Genomic DNA, 22,320 nt, shown 5'->3' on the forward strand with positions numbered 1-22,320 from the left:
AAAACGGGGGTCAAGAAGCACTGCAATTAAATAATGAAAAATCTGTGGCCAGAATTCTCCCAGCCCCCTGTAGCGGGTCTTGTGGCGGGAGCGGAGAATCCAGCAGCAGGCAAAAAGTCGCAATTCTCTGGACAGTGCGTTCATGGCGGGTCGGTTATCCCGCTGACTAGTGGCATGAACGCCATTTGCATTCATTAGCTTGTCATGAACTCTCATTAAAACTGCTCGCTGGAATCTTGCCACGCCTTCCAATCTTCCGTCATGCCAATGGGAAATTACGTTGGCCACAAACCCGTTTGAAAAGGGGTGGCGGGCACAAGTCAGACCTCAGTTCGCTGGTAACTTCGAGGTGAGTGGAACATACCTGCCATAGCGCTGCGCTGGTCTTGTTGTGATGGACACCACTCTGTTGAGGCTGAAGGGTTGGACTGCTCTTCGTTTTTATTGTCTCTAGGCACACCACTGTGCTGTGGTACTCATGCAGGCCTCCACTTTCAGAGACTAGCATTTCAGCCGGGGGAGGGTTGTGAGGCGAGGGTTGGGTTGATGAACACAATGGGGGCAACGGACAGGGTAGGCGGTGGAATGCCAGTGAGAGGGAAGGGAAAACACTATGGGGGCCTTTCTAGGGTCACCCCCTAACCTCTTGTTGCTGCAGGAGCGAGCAGGAGTCTGCTTAGAAAGAAAAGGAGGAATACGTCCTTGAGATGAAAGCCACTTAAAGCCAATGGCTTCATTAGCACTTAAAGGGCTACTCAGGACTCAGTGACTTCACATCACAGTCGCTGCATCTCAAGATTAACAGATAGGAATGTAGAATTTGGGAATGCAGGCAATTGTGAAGGAAGCACAGCTGCATCATATAGGATATTCCATCAATGAAGGCCTGTCACATGTTAACCAGATGTGACACTCATAATGGGCTAAAGGGCATCCACTCATTGACCATGAGCGACTGATTAGTCATTAATATGCCACATCAGAGGTTGGAGCACAGAGCTAGGTTGGCTCACTCATCTCACTTAAACTTTAGCATCCCACGCAGGGCTCAAGATGTTACATATCTGCAATGCCATCTTGGTCACCTAGATGTGTGTGCTAGTGCCTCAGGGACAAGGCAGCATCAGGCACTATGCAAGAAGGGCAGGAAAAACTATGGACCCTTACAGTTTGCAAACATGTCATCTTCCAAGCTTCACTTTCTTGCCCGTCGAATCATTAATGTCTTCAATGTTTCCTTTCAGAGAGAAGGCAAAAACACATATGGATCCAGGGCTCAATGCTGCCTTTGTCAGGGTCCTAATGCAATGGAGGAGGTGAAGGAGGGAGAGGTGACTCCGCGTGCAGCTCCAGCAGGAGAGACATGGTCAAGCGGAGCCAGATAATGAACAGGAGGGTCAAGAGGACAGACCCAGACAATGGGGGCGACTCGCCAGATCTCGGCTTTATCGTAGAAGAGTCTCCTATTTACAAATCAGTGAGAGACAATGCTGTACATGTCTTCACTTGTCCCGAGCTCTGGTACATCACATATGCCACATTCTTCGTGAAGACCTGACGCTACGTGGAGTTGGAGGGTATCCCCTGCCAGTGGCTTTGAAGGTGACCACTGCACTCAATTTCTTGGCCTCCGCTTCTTTCCAAGGATCAAAAGGTGACCTGTGCGGCATCTCTCAGTCCACAACGATGCATAAAGGAGATCACAGATGCCCTTTACAGGAAGGCATATAGTTATTTCAGGTTTGCTCTGGGTGAAGATAGCCAGGCTGCAAGATTCACCGGCTTCACCGCCATCTCAGGCTTCCCAAGAGTGCAGGGTGCAATAGAACTGCACTCATATAGCAATATGGGCTCTATGGCAGCAGGCCATAAGACCATAAGACATAGGAGCAGAAATTAGGCCAATCGGCCCATCGAGTCTGCTCCGCCATTCAATCATGGCTGATAAGTTTCTCAACCCCATTCTCCCGCCTTCTCCCCGTAACCTTTGATCCCTTTACCAATCAAGAACCTATCTATCTCGGTCTTAAATACACTCAATGACCTGGCCTCCACAGCCCTCTGTGGCAATGAATTCCATAGATTCACCACTCTCTGGCTAAAGAAGTTTCTCCTCATCTCTGTTCTAAAAGGTCTTCCCTTTACTCTGAGGCTGTGCCCTCAGGTCCTAGTCTCTCTTACTAATGGAAACATCTTCCCCACATCCACTCTATCCAGGCCTTTCAGTATTCTGTAAGTTTCAATCAGATACCCCCCTCATCCTTCTAAACTCCATCGAGTATAGACCCAGAGTCCTCAAACGTTCCTCATATGTTAAGCCTTTCATTCCTGGGATCATTCTCGTGAACCTCCTCTGGACCCTCTCCAGGGCCAGCACATCCTTCCTGAGATACGGGGCCCAAAATTGCTCACAATATTCTAAATGTGGTCTGACCAGAGCCTTATAAAGCCTCAGCAGCACATCCCTGCTTTTATATTCTAGTCCTCTCAAAATAAATGCCAACATTGCATTTGCTTTCCTAACTACCGACTCAACCTGCAAGTTAACCTTAAGAGAATCTAGACTAGGACTCCCAAATCCCTTTGCACTCCAGATTTCTGAATTCTCTCCCCATTTAGAAAATAGTCTATGCCTCTATTCTTCCTACCAAAGTGCATGACCTCACACTTCCCCACGTTGTATTCCATCTGCCACTTCTTTGTCCATTCTCCTAACCTGTCCAAATCCTTCTGCAGCCTCCCCGCCTCCTCAATACTACCTGTCCCTCCACCTATCTTTGTATCATCTGCAAACTTAGCCAGGATGCCCTCAGTTCCTTCATCTAGATCATTAATGTATAAAGTGAAAAGTTGTGGTCCCAACACTGACCCCTGCGGAATTCCACTAGTCACCAGCCGCCATCCTGAGAAGGACCCCCTTATCCCCACTCTCTGCCTCCTGCCAGACAGCCAATCTTCTATCCATGCTAATACCTTGCCTCTAATGCCATGGGCTCTTATCTTACTGAGCAGCCTCCTGTGCGGCACCTTGTCAAAGGCATTCTGGAAGTCCAAGTAGATAACATCCATTGGCTCTCCTTTGTCTAACCTATTTGTTACCTCCTCAAAGAATTCTAACAGATTTGTCAGGCATGACCTCCCCTTGATGAAACCATGCTGACTTTGCCCGATTTTACCATGCACCTCCAAGTATTCTGAAATCTCATCCTTAATAATGGACTCTAAAATCTTACTAACGACTGAGGTCAGGCTAATCGGCCTGTAATTTCCCGTCTTTTGCCTCACTCCCTTCTTACACAGGCGGGGTTACATTAGCGATTTTCCAGTCCTCTGGGACCCTCCCTGACTCCAGTGATTCCACTAGTGCCTCCACTATCTCTTCAGCTATCTCCTTCAGAACTCTGGGGTGTAATCCATCTGGTCCAGGTGATTTATCCACCTTCAGACCTTTCAGTTTTCCTAGCACCTTCTCCTTGGTAATGGCCACCATACTCACCTCTGCCCCCCGACTCTCTTGAACTTTGGGGATGTCACTCGTGTCTTCCACTGTGAAGACTGACGCAAAGTACCTATTCAGTTCCTCCGCTATTTCTTTGTCCCCCACTACTACTTCTCCAGCGTCATTTTCCAGCGGCCCAATGTCCACTTTTGCCTCTCTCTTACCCTTTATATATCTAAAAAAACTCTTGCAATCTTCTTTTATATTACTGGCTAGTTTACCCTCATATTTAATCTTCTCCCTCCTTATTTCTTTTTTAGTTGTCCTCTGTTGGTCTTTGTAGGCTTCCCCATTCCCTGGTTTCACACTGCTCTTCGCCGCATTGTATGCTTTCTCTTTTATGCTGACCCTGACTTCCCTTGTCAGCCATGGTTGCCTCATCCTCCCTTTAGTATGCTTCTTCTTCCTAGGGATGAATTTTTGCTGTGTCTCCCAAATTACTCCCAAAAACTCCTGCCATTGCTGTTCCACTGTCTTTCCTGATAGGCTCATCTCCCAGTCAATTCTGGCCAGCTCCTCCCTCATACCTCTGTAGTTGCCTTTATTCAACTGTAATACTGTTACATCTGATTCCAGCTTTTTCCTCTCAAATTGCAGGGTAAATTCTATCTTATATGGTCACTTCCTCCTAAGGGTCCCTTCACCTTAAGCTCCCTTATCAAATCTGCCTCATTACACATCACTAAATCTAGAATTGCCTGTTCCCTAGTGGGCTCCACCACAAGCTGCTCCAAAAAGCCATCTCGTAGACATTCCACAAATTCCTTTTCTTGGGATCCACTACCAACCTGATTTTCCCAGTCTACCTGCATATTGAAATCCCCCATGATCACTGTAACAAAGGCCCTAATGTTTATAAACTGCGAGGGCTACTATTCTATCAATATACAAATCGTATGTGATCACCAGAAGTACTTACTGCATGCTTATGCACGGTACCCTGGGAGTTGCCATGACTCCTACTTCCTGAGTCACTCCCAGCTGCCTGAGATTTTCGAGGGGCCATTACGTCTGCAGGAATGGCTGCTTGGGGATAAGGGGTACCCACTGAAATGCTAGCTGATGACACCAGTGCGCCACCCTCAGTGTCCGTCTGAGGAGAGGTAAAGCACTGCTCACAGCTCCACACACTCCCTTATAGAGCAGACCATCAGGCTTCTGAAAATGTGCTTCAGATGCTTGGACCGCTCAGGAATCTCACTCCAATACACTCCCGACAGGGTTTCCGCATCATCACAGTGTGTTGTGCCCTTCACAATCTGGCTATGCAAAGAGATGACCCCTGCCAGAGGATGACTTGGAGGAGGATGAGAGCTCATCGGAGGATGAAGATCCGGAGGCCCAAGAACCTCAAATGGCTGCTGAAGATCAGTATGAGCATGATCACACCATGGAGAAAGGAAGACGTACCCGTGATACATTAATTACTGACAGGTTCCAGGAATAGCCAATTCAAGTGAGGGAATATGGCCACATCTCTCCTAGCCCTCAGTGCCATTTTCTTTCAACTCAGGGGCTGTCCACCCACTTGCAGCGAGAACGAGTCCCACATTCACACTTGCCTCATGAATCACCAGGCCACGATCTTTGCTTTGGTCCATGGGACCCTGTGATCGAGCTCAGTCTGGGAACCGAGAGTCCACTGAGGAACGACAGCGATGTGAGAGAAGACTTGAAGCCTTCGCCACCATCTAATGATGCCAACACTGCTGCGACTGAGATGTGGACATGTCTAGGGATCTCCTCCTCCCGTGCATGTCTTTTCTTCTGCCACTTCCACTGAGGAGACACAAATGCTGCTAGAATATCAATGCTGATGAGCTGCCCTCACTCAATGGTGTTCTTTGGGGATGAAGGGTTAGAAACGCTTACATCACACACTTCAAATAAAGATTTAAAGCTGACATCACACAAGGGTGCGGAGACTAATTCAACTGAGGTTGACATTACAGGAATCTGAATTTCACAGTGGGACATTATCACTGAGTGGGAGGGAAGCTAAACCTCGAAATAAGAGGATTCCAAAGTACAAAATCATAACACCTTCAGTTGACAGGAACATTCACATAACCATCACATGTATTCGCAAAAGTGCAATTTCTTTACACGTTAGCACACCTGTGACCCAAAAGTGAATCGATTTTTCTTAACTTTCCTAACTCTACCGCTATGCCTGTGTGCAGCCCCGACATCTGCAGCAGAGGTGGAGGCAGCCTGCTGACCACTACGTCCTGATGTCTGCGATGACCTGGTGGGCGTCCTCTGGTGGCCCGAGGTCTGGAGGGCCCCAGCCTGATAAGGGTCACCTGTTCAGGGGCAGAAGCGCCCACGGTGGCCTGAGAAGCTGGAGTGGAAGGAGTCACAGACAGAGGGGGCTGTAAGTGGCTGCACACCCTTGGATTGTCCTGAGAGGAGGCTCCCGGGGTATCTGGCTGATGCTCATCTCCATGTGGGTGCCTGAGGGTCCTGCCCTGACTCCTGCAGGAGATGGCGCACCTGGAGGGAGGTCAAGGTGCCTCACCCCCATGGTCGCCTACATCCTGATGATGCCCACCAAGGTCTGTGGCCATGGAGTGCAGGGCCGAGCGCAAATCCGGCAAGACCCACTGGACCAAGGTCTCCATGGTGGTTGCCAGCCTTCCCATGGTGACTGAGGAGCTCGCATGTCGGAGCCACGACATCAGACAGAACGTGGATGGACTCCTCCATCGTTCGCTCTAGTCTGCTGAGTGACTCTCGAGTCTCTGGTGATGTTCTGCCGCCTGTCATTGCATCTCCGGCATAGATTTGGTGGCTGCTTCCAGAGGCTCATCAGCTGACTCGGATTGAGCAGGTGGCTGTTCTCCAGCGGCCCTCTGAGTGCCGGAGACCTGGGCTGTCCCCGCCTCTGACGGCCGCAGGGACATGTCAGTGAGGTGTTCCCCAGAAAGTGAGGCTGAGCCTAATCTACATCTGTGCCCCACCGACGCGTGTGTCTCTGAGCTGGTGGAGAGTGCGTGTGAGTGCTGTGACGCTTCTTCCAGAGCTTCCTCTTCAGACGTGGTCTGGGGGCTCGCACTGGCAGGGCTGGACTGGCTTGTGGGCCTCGATCTGCTGGTGCCTAGAAAATGGAGTTTCAGTTAATGAGCATGAGCTAGGTAAGACTGCATATGACTCACTGTGAATGTCAGGATTTGATGGTGATGAAGCTGTGCTTCATACCGGGCTGGTGGGAGAGGCCGATCTCCCCTTCCCCACAGGAGTGATCCCTGCCCTCCCCAGCCAGCTTGGCTGCAGCCTCCTCGAACTCAGTGAGGGCGATGATATTGCCCGTCTCCCCCCCCTGGTCTGCACTCTCCCGCCCCTGTTGTGTGCCAGCTTGGCCTGTGTGAAGAAGAAAGAAAGGCATGTGGTGAGAAGGGATGGAGCAGAGGTTGGGTGCGATGCATGTTCCCTGTGTGTGTGGTGAGCCCTCCCCACAAGGGCCAGAGGATGGAGTGTGAGCAACATGATAGATGGGATGGTGGTGATGTGAAAGTCTCGGTGAGAGAATGAGTGTTGATATGTGTCCCCCGCTAATGGTTGTGTGAATCCCTGAAGAGAGGAGCTGTTTGAGTGCATGATGCCATGATGAGAGTTTGACATTGGAGGGAGTTGAAGGATGACTTACCCTGGTGGAGCGGATGAGATCATTCATCCTCTTCCTGCACTAGGTGGCATTTCGGGCACGAGTGCCAGCCTCACTGACCTGCTTCGTGATGGCCTCCAAGGCCAGAGAAGTGAGATTGCAGCCATCCCTGGGATAGAGCGCATACCTGTGCGCCTGCACCTCTCTGATCAAGGCCTGGAGGGCTTGGTATGTGAAGCGGGGTGCTGCATTGTTCCTGAGGCTCTTGGCCTTCCTTTTCTGGCTGCCAGATATCTCTGGTGGGCTGGAGAGAGTGAGATTGTGTGTTGGGCTGGCCTGTAAAAATGGTGCCCGGAGCTACGAACCAGCCAGCTGATGGCAGCTGCATGAATCAGCTGCCGGCCTATCAAGTGATTCGGACCGATATGCACCTTTGCATAATTAATGAGGCTCCAAGCGCAGAATCGGGCGCGAGTTGCCAACATTCCGGTCAGTGGGGTGGGCGCTGCCAAGACCACCCACCACCAAAACTTAGCCTCATTCATGGGAACTTCTGTCCTGTGAAACTGTCAGCTCATTATTTGGCTGCAGTAATTCAAATTAGGTATCAGATTGCATTAGCAGAGGGAAATGATCTAAATCAGAAGAAAACAAATACTGTTCCTGTATAAGACATATCCTAGGGGTTTAATTTTCTCTGGATGCACTGATTTTGCCTTAGGTGACAGTTCTTCTCTAAGCTCAGGCACCAAAGTGTGAAAAAGCCTCCTTTATTGTTGAGGCCTTTCAAATTATTGTGATAGCGAGAGGAGATGATACCCACACCTTTATGGGTCAGAAGGTAACCCACCACTAAAAAGGGTTTCACGAGGCATATGAGGTAACCATTGGGAAGTTAATATAGGCCGGGATTTTCCGTGCTTGCTGGCGTCAGGCATGTTTTGGTGGCGTGAATGGACGATATGGCGCAATCGGTTTCACAACGGCATGAAACCAGGTCACGATTGTCCGCTCAGCCCGCCAATGGCGGAGAATGCAGCCCACCATCGGACGTCGGCCGCCCTCAGACATCGGGAACCTCACTGTAATACATCAGCACATCATTATTAGGCCTGCCTACCAGAATCGTGTTCCCGTCCCACACCACCACCCCCACCCCGCTGGATCGTCTGCCCACGTTGGCAGGAAAACACATCGGTGTAGAAAACACCTTGACAACTGTGACGTGCAAAAGTCGGGACTTACCATCCGACTTTGCTCACATCGCGGACATCCAAGGAGCAGAAGATGCTGGAGCCCGACACCAACAAGCCCTGGAGGAATGTCCATGCTGGGTAGATTCTCATGGACATGGCTTTGCTGCAAAGCAGCTCACAGAAGTTGGAAAGTCACCATTGATGCTCACAATGGATGATGGTCGAGGGGTGGGGAAGAGGTGATGGGGTGGGGGGGTGGGGGGGGTGAATGAATGTGTCAGGATGGGGTGAGGTTGGGAGGGGGAATGAAGCTGTCGGGGGAGGGAGGAGAATGGGAGGGTGAGGGGTTAACGGGTGAGAATATGGCAACTGGGGAGATACGTGTAAGGGGGATGGAAGATGCAAGAGAAGGAGTGCAGTGAGGGGAGGGTGTCCAGGAGGAGGGGTTGCAGAGAGGGGAGGGAGTCCAGATGGAGTAAGAAGTAAGAGTGGAGGAAGGAGTCAGGAAGGGGGTAGAGTAAGGCTGGAGGAAGGAGTTGGGGCGGTGAGGGACTAAGCGGGGTGGGAGGGCTGAGGGGGAGGGATTCTGGGGGGAAGGGGTGTGGAGGAGGGGATGTGCAGATGAACATGCACAGGAGAGGTCGGATAGGTCCACGTCTGCCTCTTGGGATGTGGACTGAGGGTGGGCGTGGTGTGGAGGAAGGGTGAGAATGACCGAGTGCAAAGTGAGGCGGTAGGGGGGTGAGGGTTTGACGGTAGTGATAGAAGGGATGGCGAGGGTGGTTGGTGGTGACCCAGAGGCAGACACGGACCTTGGGGGTGGGAAGGAGGAGGTCAGGGAGGTGAATGTGGATGAGGGTGGGATTTTCAGGAAGGAAGGGAATGCGCACGTTCACCTGGTCATCCCCGAAGGAAAGGGTTGTGGCTGGTAGGTCACGGAGGGGATGTGGAATTTGATGCCTGGGGGTGGAGGGGTGTAGAGAAAATGGAATAGATGGGGTAGAGGAAATGGGTGACTGGGGGAGGGTAAAAGATGGGAGAGTGCACAATGCAGTGAAACCAGACCATGCTTGCTAAATCGAAAGTGAAACGAGAGTTGTGGTGGGCGAGATTATGTGCTGCGTGGGAATTTGATCAGTGGGTGGGCGGAGATGCAGGTCAGATCAGATGGACAACTGAAAGAGAATCCCAGCAGGCAGCATTCAAAATGCTCAGGACATTGAGATGAGTGTGAAACGTGAAGGATCGGCGTGCGTGGGAGAGTGCTTGCACAAGGCTCTGAAAGGCCCTGTCACACACACGCTTTTCCCTCCAGAATCACTTGTGTACTGCTGCTCCCTCTGTGGGGTCTTCCAGGCTGCTTATTTCTACCTCGTCACTGGAGGAGGAGTCCTCTTGGCTGCAGATGAGGATGTGGATGGAGCTGAGGGGCTGGCTGGCTGAGGGTGTTGGTCCCCTGGCAGGGCTCTCTATGAACTAAAGTAGAGATAAGTAGTGCATGGCAGCAGAGTCAAAAGCAGGAGAGAGAGTACTCACAGTTGCGTTGAGGGAGGGATGATGTGGTCCAGGATCCTCAGGTGGGTGTTCACCACCGACCTCACCGTCACCTCAGGCACAGTCCACATCCTCACCAGTCAATATGTTGGCACACTCCTCAAAATGAGTGAGAGGCCTAACATGGGCCAGTCCACCCCTGGTCTGGGACCTCTCCATGCTGATGTGAGCCAGCTTCTCCTGCATGAAAACAGATGGAGAGAGTGTGAGCAGGACACATGGCGCTCTGTAGAACGTTTGTGTGGTGAGCGGAGCTATGGACAGGATGAGGATGCGAGTTCTCTGAGGATATTTGCCTGATGGAGATGTGAGGGTGTGTGTGTGAGAGTTAGTCGTGTTGTCCCTTGAGGTGTGAGATCCCTGTGGATGTGTGATGGGTTTGTGAGTGTGTGAGTTGAGAGTGATGAGAAAAATGAGTTACCCTGGCAGAACTAATGAGACCATTCATCCTGTAGTGGCACTGGGTGGCTGTTCTCTTCTGCAGGGCATTGGCGCTGACCACCGCTGCCATTGCCTCCCAAGACTGGTTGGTAACACTGCTGCCCATCCTGCAACCAGAGCAGGGGTAGAGGACATTGTGACGGGCCTCCATAGCATCCAAAAGGCGTTCCAGTGATGTATCATTAAATCTGGGGCCTGCAGTCTTCTTGCCTCTCGTGGACATCTTGTGGGCTGGAAGCTCTGAGATATGGCGCCCGGCATGATGAAGCGTCAAGGTGATGGCGGGCGGGCAAATGAGAGCCCACCTGCTATTGGAAGCGGCATGTTTCCCGGGAATGCATAAATAATATGGCGGGATTGGGACGATACGGTGTGAAAACCCACCATCACGGCCGGCAGGTAAATGTCGTTTTACCCGCTGGCTACCACACTTAGTGCAATTCTGCACGATTCAGTCCATAGTCTCAAAATCCACCATGCCAGGAGAGACGTGTGAACAAAGTATCTGATTTGTGCCAAGTTAAGCAATGAAGATCGCTATCAATGATCTCACATGGCTATATATGGATGTGGACAGTAATAATTTTATATTACTAAATTTGGGTAACATTCAATTACCATACACTGGAAGGAATATCTCTTCAGGGAGATTGGAAAAGTCAGCAACATTTTCCTCAGTAGTTTCACCTTTGAGTATTGTTAACCTGAGTTTAGGTAACACCTTACACAAAAGGTTATGAGAGCATTTCTGAATTGTTGCAACAGGCTAGAAAGGACTTAAGTGCTGATTAGCTGAAAAAGGTTGTTCACTATCTTGCATAGAGATACTTTTCTTCAACCAGCAAATTATTCAATTTTTCACCCTAATCAGCATGGAAGTATATACGTCACATACAGCTTGCTTCTCACCACAAAATTTACATTTCAAGTAATGCGTATATTCTTTTCTTTGTAGGTGAAGATAATCTTGAAAATGGCCTTCAAAAACTACTACTATGGTGAAACCAACAGTGGCATACAATAGATAAAAGCTACAAGCATGTCATAGTCCACTCCAGGCTGAGAGGTCCCATAGGTTCTGGGGGTCACTGAAGTTTATGGCAGTGACAGTGCGCTCCTTTCTGATGTGCAATGATATTTACATATCTTCACCCGATCAAATTTAAAGCAAAGTTTGTGCTCAAGCACAAAAGTGTCGTTCCAGAGTAAACATGTGGGCACGATCGTAATAACTTTTTTCAATCAACCACTTACAAATCTCAAAAGGAGCAAGCCACTGCTGTGGGATTGCAGCATTTCACTTAAAACAGACACCAGACCAGGCAGACTTAAATGTATTCATGAGTTTGACAAAGCAATGCAAGAGGAGTGACTGATCAGAAGAGGGTGAAGGAGGGCTAGTTGTCATGCTGAGTTACGGCATCACCCGGTTAGTCACTTTCTGATTCCAACTTCACAGCTATTGGTGATGAAGTAAAGGATCCTTTACTAAGTAGTGAGATAGTCACTTGCCTCAATGCACAAGGTGGAAACAGTGACAGATTCTACCACCATTGAGTCTAATGTAGCAAGAGTCTTGTTCAGTCTTCCATTTTGCATTATACAACATTAGTAGCATTACAAGTGATCAGCAGAGCTACAAGCAAGTCCTCACAATACCTCTCAGGAATTCCTCAAACCTTTCATTGGATTATCACCTAGGAGTAGTACCTGAGGGAGAACATGGCACATATGTTCAGGAAGCACTAAGGGGCAGAATAGCCATGCATCATGTTCCACATACTGCACATTTTTATTAATGAAAGCAAACATTGAACATCAAGTTTTCAGTTAATACTTTTAAAGTGTCAAATGATTGTAAAACAAATTGTCGGCATATAATATAAAATAAACACTTAGTGTTAGTACCTGCCTTCCCCGACAAAAACGAAACCGTTTTAATTGAAATGTGCTGAGAGCATTCTGCATCCTACCTGTTGTACCTGGAAGGCATTGTCTCTACAGTACACCAGCCATTCATAATACCTCTCACTCTTCTTCCTGCAACCTGCCTTACAGGTATTGGTGCTCTTTTGCAAGAACATGTAGCTCTCTTTCAAAACAATATTTTGCAACTTGGTAGAATAATTGTAATATTTCGCAGGTCCAAGTGAATCATTCTGGAATCATACTGCAGGCAAAGCAACCCAAACAAACATTAGAAATATATTCGAGAGCTAATGATCCCTCCTATTACATTTTTGCTTCACAGGTCTGTGTTGGCATCGGCCCTTACTTGCAGGATCCCAGTATTCTATAGATGTGACAGCCAAGTTTGGAATGGGTTAATCCATGGCCAGGATTTTTTGGTTAGCAGAGTTTTCCTTCCTGCTATCCAAGGAGTTGGTGGCAAAGACATTGCCACCAATACTGGCTGCCCTGCAGCCATTTAACACTCCAACGAACGTTAATTGCCTGGGGATGGGAATTTACCCTGCCCCCCTTCACTTGAGAACAAGTCCCAACTCAGAGCTGCCAGCCAATCTGATTGGCGGTAGCTCTCTAGTCCCAGCAGCGCCAGAAACTGCAGTAAACAGGACTAGGACTGCAAGCAGTCCCCAGAGTCCAGGAAAGTATCGGGGTCTCAGGAGGGGAGTGAGACCCACAGGTGGGCAGAGATGGGTGGGGGTGTTGGTGGAGAGGTCAGAGTGGGGAGGGAACACCTGCATGGGCCAGACCTTTTGGACCCAATGTTGAAAGGAGGCTGATGATGCCCCCCCCACCTCCCCCCCAGTTCCCAACCCCCCCATCCCGGGGCCTGAGCAGGGTCACTTTTCAGGTTTCTCCACTGCCTCTGAACACCTCCCGCCAGCCTGAAAATGGAGGCTGGGCAAGAAATTACCCTTAAATGGTCATTAATTGGTCACTTAAGGGTCTCAATTGGGGCAAGGGCGGCGGGGCCAGTCTAGGTCTCGCCCGTCCTGCCGTAAATTTGGGAAGAGGTCAGGGCAAGCGAGAGCACAATGGGAAGGCTATCCAAACCCACCAGCGGGGGGAACATAAAATATGTCTCATGTCTCCCTGGATCCAATCTTTTTATTAATTTACGTTGCTGGCTAGGCCAGCATTTATTGCCTATCCTTAATTGCCCTTGAGAAGGTGGTGGTGAGCTGCCTTATTGAACCTTCGCAGACCCTGTCTTCTCCCTCAAACTGTTGTGCCACACACAGCTTCCTTCAAAATGGGTGCATCAGGGGCATTCCCTGGAGAACAAACATTAACTTGCTTTCTTTTTTTGCCAGTGGCCATGTACCATCTGAACATTGAGGGAGCAGTAACCCCACACCACCTCCTCCTGCCCCCCTAACCCATTGGCTAAAGGAATGAAGCCATCTGCAGGTGGATGAGGAGTCAGTGATGCCTTGCATTCAGGGAATGCTGCACAGCTGATAAGGTTGGGTAGGCCTTTCCAGTTGCTGCTGCTGAACGTGGTGCATATTGAGGCACGGTGGAAGAGACAGGCTGTCACTTAGGTGATGAATTCTCTGTTGATCAAAGTGATGTCTCCTGGAAGCCCCCAATGCTGTGGACTTTTGAGCATGGTGGCAATTTTATATCCTGTTAGAAAAGATGTCTGGTTTTAGGAACTAACATAAGACCAAGACTGCACCCTTGTTGAGGTGCAGCTTCCTTCCTTGGTGAGGATCGGGAGTAAGTAGCAACTCAGTATGTATTTGGGCTACATCTTGAAGAACCTTGTCTCATACATGGCCTCCTGGTGTTGCCCAACAGTTTCTCAACTCCAAAATACCTAGCATTTGATGCACCCCTCATATTGCAGTTCTCACTGTAATATTTCACACAGTATGAGTGTAGCACTACACTAATGTCTCCACTGAAATTAAGGCAAAGAAAGAATGAAGTAAATTCTGAACTTTGTGCATTAATGTCTGCGTGCCAACCAATAGCAACAAACCCATTAAGGCTCAGCTGGATTCATTTTAAAATATATTTGCTCTTGAAAAATTACTCTGGGGTGCACTGCACCTACCGCAATCACACAGCAGACATGGAAGAGTATTCCCACCTTGGATATTAGTTAGCTGGCAATACACAGTGAAACATGCTGATTGGAATACTTCTGGGAAAAAACAAACTGTGTCCTTGATCCGCTAATTTCTATCGAGAAAATATTGTAGGGAGTATAGAGAATCAATCTAGTGGCTAAACAAATTTGCTGTGTAAACGAGAGCTCTCCTAAACAAGGTATCCATTGAAGTGTGCACTCCATAGAACAGAGACGGGATATCCTTCCAGAATTAGCATTACAAAAGGAGCCAACACAAAAACTAAACAAACACATAGGAAAGCGTTGGCTGAAACATTTCATGTGCAAATGGGGCTAGAATTTGTGAAATGGTGTGGAAATAAGACTAGAGTGCTTGCCACATAACTTACAATTCTGTGTTTTTATTGCAGAGTCGGCAGCTGACAGCCAGGACTCGGGGCTGATCTGTCTTGGGAGTCAAAGTTCTTCCCAGGAAAGCAATTGATTCCCAGCAAATAAGTAAATCGGGAAACAAATCTCCCTTCCGGTTTGACTCCAGATTTCCTGTTATGTAGGCATGTTAAAAATATTAATTTGTTGAGGTATTTTCTGCCCCTACAATGAATGCCTTAAAGCTGCTGTGTTTTATCCCCCAAATGATTCTCAGAAAGTTTATTAAAGAATATTGTCATGTAAAACATAAAGTCACAAGACATGCAATCTGTTGAATATTTTGGAGCGCTGGAGTTTTGTAGATGTACAACAGTTAAAGCCTGACCAGGGTTTTCCCCTATAAAATCCTATCCCAAAGTTCTGCTTTAAAGTTCTTCACTGATAACTTTGTGTTTGTGTGGAATCTTGTTATTACTCAAAAGTAACCCTTCATATAACAACGAAACCGCCTGCACCATCCGATTGCTTTTGTCAAAAGAACAAAATGATTGCGGCCCCTAATCAATAATTTGGTCATCACTCATGGTGAAGCCAAACCTAGCAATTTCACACTTGGCTGACTTTTACCGAACTTATGTAGCCTTGTAGTATTACAGTTATGATGTATTGTTTTATACAAAGAATCCTGGATGATCTAAATGGGTATATCAAAGATATTTACAACCAGTTTCTCTACACCAACACGCAGTTCGTCAAGTACAGACTGAATTGAATTTTCCACAGGATTGATTTTATTTCTTTCTGGTTCACTCTGCAGTTTGCTTGGAACGAATCTAGTGGTTGTGATTTGTGGCATATTGTGGCATAATCAGTAATTAATATGTCAATAAACAGTAAGTGTTTTGAAACGCTTGACCAGTGACTGACACAAGCTCTGGGAGTAGCCAAGAAAATTGCATTATTCTATCTTAATGTGAAAAATGTTTCCGTCCAACATTAGCACCAATCCCTGTAACATGGGCTCCTTTATTATTTCTCTGCAGTAATATCAGCTATTTATCACAGAAAGGAACAAAACCAAATGTTATTCCTTCAAATATTTGAACTTTTAATAATAGCCTTGTCTTTTGGGGTCTGAGCACTGCGTGAACACTTATGATTTAAAAGGCAAAAATGTCTTAATGTTCCTATTTTTTTTCTTGGAAGAAAATAAATAAATCACAGCTTCAAACCTTCACTGATCTATAGTGATTCTGTGGAACTGCTCTATAGATTTGAACTGTTGGTTATGAACAATGACCCTACAGTGAAACTCCCGAGGTCCAGTATGAGAAAGTCAGTACACAAGTCAATAATAAAAACAGAAAATACTAGAGACACACAGCAAGCCCATCAGCCTGAGAAAGCGAAAGGATAGGTTAATGCTTTGGCTTTTGTTCAACAGGGAAGGCCTTTATAGAGCTGATCAAATTAGGGTGGGGCAGGCAAAAGGAAAGGTCAAGAGTATAGATATGGCATGACAATTATTCCAACATGGAGGCAGCTACTGTATTCAATAGCTTGCACACAAATTTTAAGATGCTATGGAGGTTCAGTGGTTCTGCACTGGACTAGGAACCCAGATGTCTCAACTAAAGATCCAGAGACATGGGCCCAGATTTTTCCTCTCTGGATAGTCAGAGACCCAACGTATCTCCCCAGGTGCGTTGCGGGACCCCTTGAAAGTCTCAATGCAAAGACTCTGGGAATTGCCCAGAAAATCTGAATTTCTGATTGGCAATTGCTGTGCTTGCCAGGGTGCTCCGAAAAAGTCTCCAACTCTGAGTTAGAGTCGGAGACTCGGTGGTTCCAACTTACTTACCTGAATAGTTACCCAGGAAATGATAGACAGAAAAATCATAACCTAACTCCTGGGTAACTATATAACTGACCCTCTAATCTCTCATGCTGAACCCCCCAACTACTCCCTCGACCCCCCAACTCCCCGCAACCCAATCAGATCAGCCTCCACTGCCCAACTACCACCAACCCTCCAACTGCCCCCCCCCTCCACCACCAACATGACTCCCACCACCTGACTACCCTGACCCCCCCGACTGAAAAGCCCCCATTACCCAACTCCCCCAACCCGACCTGACTAGCCCCACCACCCAACTACCCGCCCCGGAACTCACCCACCCTACCCCCTCACCCACCCTTCCTCTTCACATATTTACCATACTCAACTTGCCCCATCACCCACTTACCTTACCCACACTACCCCCTTATTTACTCTGCAGCTTTTCAAAGGAGCTTTGGGACATTTGAATCCTGCTTACCAGAATATCAGTTAGTGCCATAAAAAGGGATGCCGTAAAAAGGGATGTGACTTCTGTGCAGATTCCCTTCACTGATGTCTCTGAGGTTTCCTGTGCTGAGTCAGTTTGGAAGGATCCTCCATCAGAAGGTTGCCCAGTAAAATTGGAGGAAGGCAAGTGTGTATTTTTTTCGCCTGATCAGGGTCAGAAATAGGGGTTCCAACCCCAAACGGAAGATTTGGGCTATGCTTTCAGATCCCACAATGGTAGCTGGGGAATATAATATTAAATAAATCTGGAATTTAAAAACTAGTATCAATAATAGTTACCACAAAACTTTAGGATCGTTGCAAAAACCAATCTGGTTCACTAAGGCCTTTAAGGAAGGAAGTCTGCCAGTCTTACTCAGTCTGGCCTCTATGTGACTCTTTACTGCCCTCTGAAATGGCTAAGCAAGCCAATTGGTTGTATTCAAGAAGGTGGCTTACTGCCTCCCTCTTAAGGGGAATTAGGAATGGCCAATAATTCTGTAAATGAATAAGTGCTGGTTGGGTTGTACCAAATTAGGTGATGTACAAATGTCATCTTAGACTAAAAGGCATTATAAAGACTTAAAATAGAGTAATGGAGCTGCAAAATGAAAGGGAATCCAATAGAATTAGAGATTCAAGCAGAAAACTATCGGGGTTTGATGTTGGCACAGTCAATGCTGAAGAGTCTAAGGAGAAGACAATATACTGTTCATGAATTTAGCTTGGTTGGAACAATATAGGAGGAAATGGATAGAAAAATAAGGATAGAGGGGTTGAAGTAGCAAGCAGACTATGCTAGCAGATAAAAGTAGAAATTTAGCAGTCCTATAGTGATAGCCTTATACAATTGCTTTATATAACTGTCATGCACAAGAACTGCAGTAGCAACTATTAATTCACTCCAAAGCCATATGGTAAAGTTGGAAACCAGACACCAATCATTTTACTTAATACTAGATTTATTTACAGAATGAATGAAACTTAACATATGTCTGCCTCCTCCCTAACCAACACCCAGTGTCCCAGCACTCTTTCTTTATATATGCTCAAGGTGTTTAAGCAATTAATGCCCTTCACCTGTGTATTCTTAACCTTGATAATACATTAACAGGTTCCCCTCTTTAAATTAAATTTTTATTACACATGACAATTTCAAAACAGGCCAAAGAAAAAATGATTTTCCATATTCCGTATATTACATTATAGAAGATGTCCCTCTTCTAGACCTCTAATAATTTGTAAAGCAATCCGACAATGGTGACTTGCATTGACCCAGTTTATCTTGGAGATCTCTTTTCTTTCTAGCATCTCTTTTATACTAGCAAGGGCAATTCTTAACATTTCCTCAGTCACACTCTTTAACAAATGTACTGTGTCCCACGGGGAACAGTTATCTATATTGCTGAAAAAAATAGACTTTTTGTTGAAGCCTTTTGTCTTGCACTCATCAGGACAATTTGCAAGAAAATACCAATGTATTTGGTATTTTCCAGTACCAATGTATTTGGTAAATACAAAAAGCTTTGACAAAAAAAATCTCTTTTTTCAGCAATATTCAAGTTCTGCACTACCAGAACTATTCTCAGAATGCCCCTAATGTATGATTTCCTTTAAAATATCTGATACTTGATACTATTGCATCTAATAGCGCCAGTGTTTTTGCAGCTAACATACCTTTTACCACCCTTTTAATTTTCTTAGTTTTCCAGGCCAAGGGACAACATTTTCCATTTTCACCCATCAAAAATATTATAAACCCAGCTGTACTTCAGTACCTGTCCAGAACATTGGCCTGGGAAGCGTCACTAAAAAGTACTAATTTCAGGTCCTTTATGTCATCCAAGGCTGGAAGTTTGAGTACTCATTTCACGATATTTAGTTTATTTAATGTTTTATTTGTCCTTAAAACATCCTCAATTGTAGCGTGTTTCAATATCGTACTTAGTTCCAATACATCAAAACTGGCATCAGGTGTTGTCTGATTACATAAACAATTTAACTGTCCAATCACGCTTCTTAACTGCTCTGTTTCTGCTTTAATTGTAAATCATCTTTCTGTGGTGACCTGGCATGATTTATCAGTTACAAGTAACACTTCCTAGATAAAATTGTTGATTCAAGATTACCCCAGACATAGTCTGCTCAATGTCTAAGAAGGCCCCTGAAGCCTGACTTCCAATCTTAAATTCCCCTTTAATCTTATTTATAACAAATTGCTCAAATTCCACAGTATCTCCCCATAGAAAATCATAGACGGGCATCATAAAGATGCTGAAAGTTTTCCTTAGAACATTGCCGAATCTGCTGCCAGTTGAGTACAACCTACTTTCAACATGACAGACCTAACCAAGAAATACCATGCCCTTGATGCATCATTCAATCCATAAACACATATGTTAAATTTCCACAGCTTCCCTTCTACATCGCTTGCCTCTTTAAGCGGTTTCAAAATCACTTTTCTCTGAAACTTTTCACCCTGAAAAAATTTGGTTTTTATATTGATCAACCTACATCCCTATGAATATGTATAAGAAAATTTTCAGGATTACTTTTCCCACTGTGGGGGAGCCCACTCCAGCATTTTGATCTCTAGGTCTCTCTTCGAAACCCTGAGCCGCTAATCTCACTTTAGCCTTTATGTCCCATCTGGGAGGACTTTTTCCGTACATATCCATTTGTGTGATAAGGCCAGCTGTCCCTATCTGGTACTTCAGAGTAGACACCAAATTCATTCCAACTATGCAACTCTTTTTGTTTTGCCCCTCTTGTTAATTTATCTTCTAATTTGTTGGCAGCAACCAAAATGTCACAGTCATAAAGGCTTCTACTTCTAGTAGTGTGCCTAGATTGTTCTGTAGTCCTTGTTCTATTGCATAATGTAGTCAAGCTACATCATCGACTTGCCCTCCTGTATCTTTCTGCACTACTGCTACAGGATCTCCCTCCCATGATCAGAAGTTTCATTGCCAGTACATAATTGTTTCGTAGTGCAAGCGTCACTCCCAAATCCACTATCAGAACTCGCACTGCATTTTGTTGCTTTCCGCTGTTCACCCATTTTGCCCATCCATAGACCTTACCTCTGGTCCATCATCTTGGACATATGGCCAATGTTAGAACTTGCTTTCCCTGCTCTCCCTACAATAGTTGCATCTCACCATTCACTGAATCCTTCTGGTATGTACGTGTGCCTAATACTGACTCTAGGCAGTTGTCCTCTGAATAATGTAGCCCTGTTCTGTGTGTTGGTATCATTCTGCTTATCACCATTTGGTTCCTTATCTACCATATTCTGTTCTTCATTTACCGTATTCTATTCCTCATAACTGTCAGACATATGCGTATGTGAAGTACAGGGTACCTCATTGCTTTCTCCTAATCCTCAGATTCTGAAAACTTATAATCAATTCCAATTAATCAAGATGAATGGACCTTGGACCCTAATAGTTTGACTACACGTTGGCGCGCCACTATCTTCCCATCACATCTTATCACCTTACTGGCACCTATCCACTCTTTCTGACCTCTTTTTTTTTAGAATACTAAATCCCCAGGATAAAAGTTTATTTCAGATGGTCTTATATGATGCCGTAGGATTCTCTGAATTTTTTCCAAGGCTTCTGCCTTGATGAATGCCCTTCTCTCTGCATGTAAAGCATTCAAGTGGGCAGAAACAATGGAACTAATTGTAGACCCTTCTAGGGCCAGGGTCTATGACACAGCACAGAAGGTAAGAAGGTATTTTGGGATTCCTCATGTAGACCAATTGATAAGGGCTATAACCCCCAAGCATTTGAAGCAAATTATTTGCATGAACTGCCCATGCTAGCTAGGGTTTCTGCTAGCTTAGTTAGTTTGGTTGATTGCTAAGATCATATGAAACATCACTGCATGATTGCTTTCACCGAGCCCATTGCCATTCAGCTGCGGTGATCATAACCACAATATTCAGATTTTTGCACATGTCTCTAAACTCATCATTGGAAAATTACACCCCCTCCCCCACCTCCCATTGCCAGTTAGAAATTTAACTGGTGCTGCCAGTCCAGGTTCTATCCATTTTTCTATGATTTCATCTACAATAACTCTTTTCTCCTTAGCATGTATTACTGTAGAAAGACTTAACCTGGTTGCCATGTCTATAAAATGTAAAATTTAATGTTCCTTTCCTTGTCCCACACCTTTAAATCCATGGCTACTATTTCATTAAAGTTTCGCACCAATTAGGAGACTTACAATAGGCCATGTCAGTGTCCCCCAATACTTCGTACATCTATCACATTTTTTGCTAATCTCTTCAATGAGCCTTGTGTACTCATCACCCCTGTATCCATTAGTAGGATTTTTAATCTGTGGCAAGAACTTGCAACTTTATGACAATCTCTATGTAACTTTAAGACAATTTTCATTTTTTCCCCTCTCAATTTCTTTTCACCTGACGCCATTAACACATCTTTAACATTCTGATTAGAAATGCCAGGTTTTGTTAAGGGAATGCAATAATGCCTTGATTGGGTAAACTACAGATTGTGATTTTTCCAAAAATAATTACTTTATCATGTTCCATGTCCAGTTTCATTTGTGCCTTTTTCATGGAAGGCTTCCTCAGCATCAAGGGTATTTTACCAGAGACTAAATTTGTACTAATAAAGTGAGTTATTCCAGCTGGTTTGCACGGAATCACTTCTCTTTTCAGTGACCTTAATGTGTCGTCATCCCCGAGCCTGAAACAAGTAGAACTTTAATACTCCCTGACCTTATTTCAATCCTTACTACTGAGTGAATCCAAATAACATTTTAATCAATCTGTTCCGCACACAGTCATGATGCAACCACTATCCAACATGGCACAATTAAATGAATCCGCCACTTGTACACTCATTACTGGATTAAAGCTTCATGTGACTCGTGCAATTCGCTCAGCCTGATCATTATCATCATCTTCAACTTCTAAATTCACTGTGTCATGCTTCATTTTGCAAACCTTGCTGTTCCGCTTTGGACAGTTAATTGCATTATGCTATTTTGAGTCACATCTGAAGCACCTGTTAACAGTTTCCTGGGCATTCCTGGGGTTCATTCGTCTGTTATTACTACTCCAATCTTCTCATCTGCTAGCTCTGCTAAAAATGTTTTCATCCTCATTCCCTTTGGGGTTTCTAACTCTTCTGTTGCACTGGTACCTGTGCCCCGTATCTGAAGATCTCAAAAGGCCTCAGTCATTTGAGTTCTCCATCCTTTGTGACACCGCAGAATGTCCCGTTTGTGCCGTCA

The 22,320-nt window shown here is 46.0% G+C and overlaps 1 long non-coding RNA gene across 1 annotated transcript in view; it reads left to right on the forward strand.

Annotated features, from left to right (window-relative positions):
- Positions 1-15,926, forward strand: part of LOC144692783 (uncharacterized) — a 32,773-nt gene extending 16,847 nt beyond the window's left edge. Inside the window, exon 3 of the long non-coding RNA XR_013579392.1 lies at positions 14,756-15,926. This is a non-coding gene — a long non-coding RNA (uncharacterized LOC144692783). The remainder of the gene's footprint in view (positions 1-14,755) is intronic.
- Positions 15,927-22,320: the final 6,394 nt, after the last annotated feature.

The sequence above is a fragment of the Cetorhinus maximus genome, chromosome 17, assembly GCF_964194155.1.
Source record: "Cetorhinus maximus chromosome 17, sCetMax3.hap1.1, whole genome shotgun sequence".
In the NCBI taxonomy this organism is placed as follows: Eukaryota; Metazoa; Chordata; class Chondrichthyes; order Lamniformes; family Cetorhinidae; genus Cetorhinus; species Cetorhinus maximus.